Source organism: Acinonyx jubatus, chromosome A2 (assembly GCF_027475565.1).
Source record: "Acinonyx jubatus isolate Ajub_Pintada_27869175 chromosome A2, VMU_Ajub_asm_v1.0, whole genome shotgun sequence".
NCBI lineage: Eukaryota > Metazoa > Chordata > Mammalia > Carnivora > Felidae > Acinonyx > Acinonyx jubatus.
The window spans coordinates 150998165-151002795 of NC_069383.1; the positions used below are offsets into that span (position 1 = coordinate 150998165).

General features: G+C 55.8%; 1 long non-coding RNA gene across 1 annotated transcript; it reads left to right on the top strand.

Moving 5' to 3' along the window:
* Nucleotides 1-1193: 1193 nt before the first annotated feature.
* Nucleotides 1194-4421, top strand: LOC113593534 (uncharacterized). Its single transcript, XR_003413738.2, has 3 exons — nucleotides 1194-1483; nucleotides 1913-2041; nucleotides 2537-4421. It is a non-coding gene; the product is annotated as an uncharacterized LOC113593534 (long non-coding RNA).
* Nucleotides 4422-4631: the final 210 nt, after the last annotated feature.

Consider the following 4631-nt stretch of genomic DNA (forward strand, 5'->3'; position numbering starts at 1 on the left):
TTATTTTTGAGAGAGAGAGAGAGAGAGAGAGAGAGCGCGTGAACGGGGAGAGGCAGAGAGACAGAGCATCTGAAGCAGGCTCTGTGCTGACACAGAACCCAACATGGGGCTCGACCCCACAAACTGAAATCATGACCTGAGCGGAAGTCCGATGCTCAACTGACTAAGCCACGCAGGTGCCCCAGGAAGGTTTTGAAGATAATGGCTACGTTAGGGATGAGCTTCTGCAGAATAAACACCATTCGCGACCGTTCTCTGAACAGATGCCCCAAGATGCTGAATAAGCAATATGACGTGAGGACAGGGGAAGGGAATCATGAACTTGGTCTCCTTGGTTAGTCAAATTCTTCCAGCAAATCCCAATGAAAGAGCTCTTGCCACTGAGGACCATTCAATACAGGACTGCTGGTGCACAGGGGACAGCTTCCTCCCCCAAATCTCAAAGAGCTGCCCCCAAATGCCAACTAAAACAAAAAGCCCCATCCGAAGATCCTGGTTTACTTCAGGCCCTAATCCTTCCACATCTTTCTACGTAATAAGGTAGAACTCTCATCCTGGGACTGCGGGGCGAGAGCGCCTAGGTCAGACATCCAGACCCTTCCTGCCGCTTCATCTCTAAGGGAAGAATGAGACAGGTCTTGAGATGTATGCCCAAACCAGCTACTGTCCCTGCTCTCCAACCTGCCGCCCACTTCCAAGCCACGATTTTAAACTATGTTTAAAACGGACCATGGTGCAAAATACGCCTGGGCCTCACAGGTTCAGCGGGTGAGAAAGATCCTTGAGGCCTGGAGGAGGAGACTCCGTGGGCGATGCCTAAGAAAGGGGCGGGGCCCGAGGCCAAGGCGGACTGAGGGCGTGGTGGACGTGGTGGGGGCGTGGCGTCTACGAGGACTTGCTGGGCGAGGCAGGGTGAGGTGGGCGGGGCTGCGGGCGTGGGGCGTGGCTGGAGGACGCGGCGGCGACTTGCTGGGGCGTGGCGGGGCGTGGTAAGGTGGGGTGGGCGGGGCTGTGGGTGTGGGACAGGGGCGTGGCGGACGTGGCGGGGCGTGACGTCGGTAGGGACTTGTAGGGAGGGCGTGGGTGTAGGGGAGAAGCTGGGCAGGGCCGGGCGGGGCCGGAGCTGGGCCGGGCGAGGGGGGCGGGGCCGGAGCTAGGCGGGGCTGGAAGGGGCGGGGCCCAGTGGCCTTTGACTGGATCTCACCGGGCGGTTGGCGCCGTTAGTCTCGCGGAGTCGAGCCTGTCGGTGTTCCTTGTTCTGAACGCCCGCCCTATCGCCATACAGTGGATAAACCGCTCTCTGGTTAGGGTGGGACAGACTGCAAGGAGGCCCCGCCTGGCCCGGCCTCCGGGTAGAGGGCACTGCTCAGGGCGCAGCCACGGCAGCAAGCCAGTGAGGAAACTGCTAGGACCCCCAGGCGAGGATGTAGGCAGGTGGAGAACGAGCCGGTTCATCCATGAAACTGTCCCAAGGGCTTACCGAGTGAGTTTCTGGTGAATGTTTTCACCGCTGAAGGCAGAAGAGGTTTGCCCTAGAAGACACCCCTCTTGGTTTGGGCCACGTTTTTGGGGGGGGGGGAGCATGCATCTCTCTCCCCACCTGGGGCCCCACAGCCCTCCCTCAGTGAAAGAGAGCAGGCAGCTTGAGAGGGTGGCAGTGTGCAGGGGTTGGCGAGGCTTGGAGGCCCCGACCCCGGGCCCTGGGCAGCCCGCACACCGCCCGCTGCCCCGGCCCGGTGGGCCGGGTGGGACGCGCGGAACCCCTTCCAGGCACCCTTATTTTCCTCGTCTGGGCCCTCCCAGGACCCTTTGTTTTCCAAACTGGAGCACTCTGCAGCCTCTACACTCCTTATTTGGCCTCTGAAGTCTCTGGAAGCCACCCTCATTATTGATCTGTATTTTCTCCTGACAGGCCTGTGCACTTCTAAATTGCACAGCGAACCCGAGGTGGAGACTTGGGGAGAGTACCATACAAGCTGCCAGGAGGCTGGGCCCTGGCGCCTGCTCTGGAGTCTAGCTTCCTTCTGAAATACCCAGGAAGGTAATAAGGGGATCCCGCGCCCATCCGCGGCTCCTCCTTCAGCTCACACTCAGAGGTGGACTTTGAACCCCATTCCCCAGGCGTGGATGTCCCCCTCCTCTTCTCCCTGACCCTTCCCTTGGTGCCCATTTGCCCAATCTTGCCAGCCCCCCCCCCCCATTTCTCTGGTGCGGTTCTCTGTGCCTCCCCAGATCCCTTCCTTTGGCTGAGGGAGACTTCCAAGGGCAGGGGGTTCCCAGTCGGGATGGACCTGGTCTCCCCTTTTCTCTGTCTCCTACAGTTCTATTTACAGCTTTTTCCCCAGATGTTCTTGGCTCTTCTCCCTAAGATGATCCTACTTTCACCATCTCTTGGCTCACCTCCTCGTGTTCCCTGTACCTTCCGTCTTTCCCGCAACCTTCCGGCTCCTCCTAGCCGTGAACGAGCGGGTTTTGTGTGCCGGCCATTGGGCACAGCTTGTTGTCATCCTTGATGTGTTTAAAACTCACTCTGCAGGGCTGCGAAGGATAAATGGTTCTCCACTTTTGTCTGAATTGTTCAAGGCCACGGAGCAACTCGTTAGAATCGGAGCCACAGTCAGGAGATCCATCTACACCTCAGCTGCTGTATGGGTGAAACCTCTTTTCTTGTCGTCGTCTTGCCTACAGTTCTTTTTCTCTCCTAGGATGGTTGTGGCACCTTGGAGACAGACCCAGGAGCCAAAGTCATAGAACAGGCCAGGGTCTGGCCACCTGTGGACCTCCTGTCCATGCCCATAACCAAAGACCACCAGGAACAAAGTTGGATTTGCTGATTTGTTGCCGACGACGTACGGGTGTAGCCGAGGAGTCCTGGGGCGTCTCAGTACGAAGGTGTCACAAGGGACTTATAACAGAACTTGTGTTAAAAACCGTAGGGGGGGGTGGAGTTTCAAGGAAGCGGGGGTTCATTCTGGACTGCATGCTTTCAGGAAGCACGATCCATTCTGTGATTGAGCATCTCAATTTTCATAGAGAAGCTGAGACAAAGGCAGAGCTAAAACTGCGGTTGGTAACCAGACAGCCATCGCTGGGGGGCGGGGGATGTTGGGTGGTTTTTGTGGTTCGCACAGTGGCCTTCATTTTGTCTGTGCTTGGACACAAGCGTGGAATAGTCCTGTTTGGTCAGGCCTTGTCTGATGGTGGCTATCCAAGAGACTGGCTCTGTTCAGGCCTAGCTGTGAGCACCTGGCTGATCAGAGCTAGCTGCCAGGGACTACTTTTCTCTTTCTCACCGCGAAGGCAAAGCCTTGACCTTCAAGGGCCAGCCTTCTGTCCATCCTAGTCTCATATCTTCATGTTGGGGTAAGGATCATCACACTGGAAAAGGAAGAGGGATGGACAAGAACAGGGAGGGGGAGTTTCCTGGGGGTGGGGGTGAAATAGCAGCCTAGCTTAGGGTGTTCATGGCTCTGTGACTTGAACGGATCCAGGGTTCCCTTCCTCTATTGGAGGAAGCTCTGATAAAGAGGTGGGGGGAGGGCAGTAAATGGCCATTCTTAGTACAGATAATCCTCACTTAGAAACACGATCCATTCTCTTAGGAAACCTAGGTGGAGTGATCATACGTCCCAATTTTCTGGTACATTCCTGCTCTCAAGTGTTACAACTACTCGATTACTGTGGATATAGTTTTGCTACATATTTTATAGAATTCAGATTTTTTAGTGAAGGGAATCCATTACTTGTCTGACCCTATGAGGAGCAGACAGCAAAATGGAATTCGAAGTGCAAGAGATTTATTAGGGGGAACACCTGTGAGGGATCAAGGGTTTGAGGGAGCAGGAGCCGGCAGGGGGAGCCCTCTGCAGTTCGGCGCGGGGTGGGGGGGTGGGGGGGAGGGGACGCTTGTGCGGGCTGACCCGGGAGAGAGGGACTGGGTAGGGAGAACCACGGGCGCAGTGCACTTCTGAGAAAATCTTGGCCAAGCCGCTGGGGACTCCCTATGTTTACCTGCCTCATCAGAGGATTCCCCTTATTTAGCGGGACAGTGTGGCCTCGATGCCCCTGTCCTGCTCAGTCATTGGCCAGAGGCAGCGAGGGAAAGACTGGCCTCCTGTCCCTGGGGGGCAGCAGCCGAGGCTGGGGCTCTCTTGTAGACATCTGGGCCACCCCCCCCCCCCGGGAGGCCATACATTTCTTCAGTGGACAGTTCGCTTATTTTGAGCCATTGAACCAGTTTAAGTGCCCCCAGAAGCGGGCACCAGGATGGGATTAGACATGCAAGAGATTTATTGAGGGGAATGGCCGGCAGGATGAAGGGGGGAAAGAGAAGAGGGAAAAAAACCCACAAAACCCTACACAAATGTGATACAACCTGTGTACTACTGGTGAAGAAATAAATTCACAGAAGAGGGTTGTTTTTTAAGCCTCTGTTAAGTCACGTGTGCTGAACTTTGGCGTGGGAAATACGGTTTCTTCATAAGCCATGGAATCTGATCCCTCAAACAAGGTCTGCCTCAATTATTTTTTGCACGGCTCTTTTTTGTGAGGGCTTCTCAGGTATCTACGGCTCCCCAACTTCTCAGTGGGGGGCAAGGGGTGATTTTTGCCTTCCCCCAGGGGACATGTGG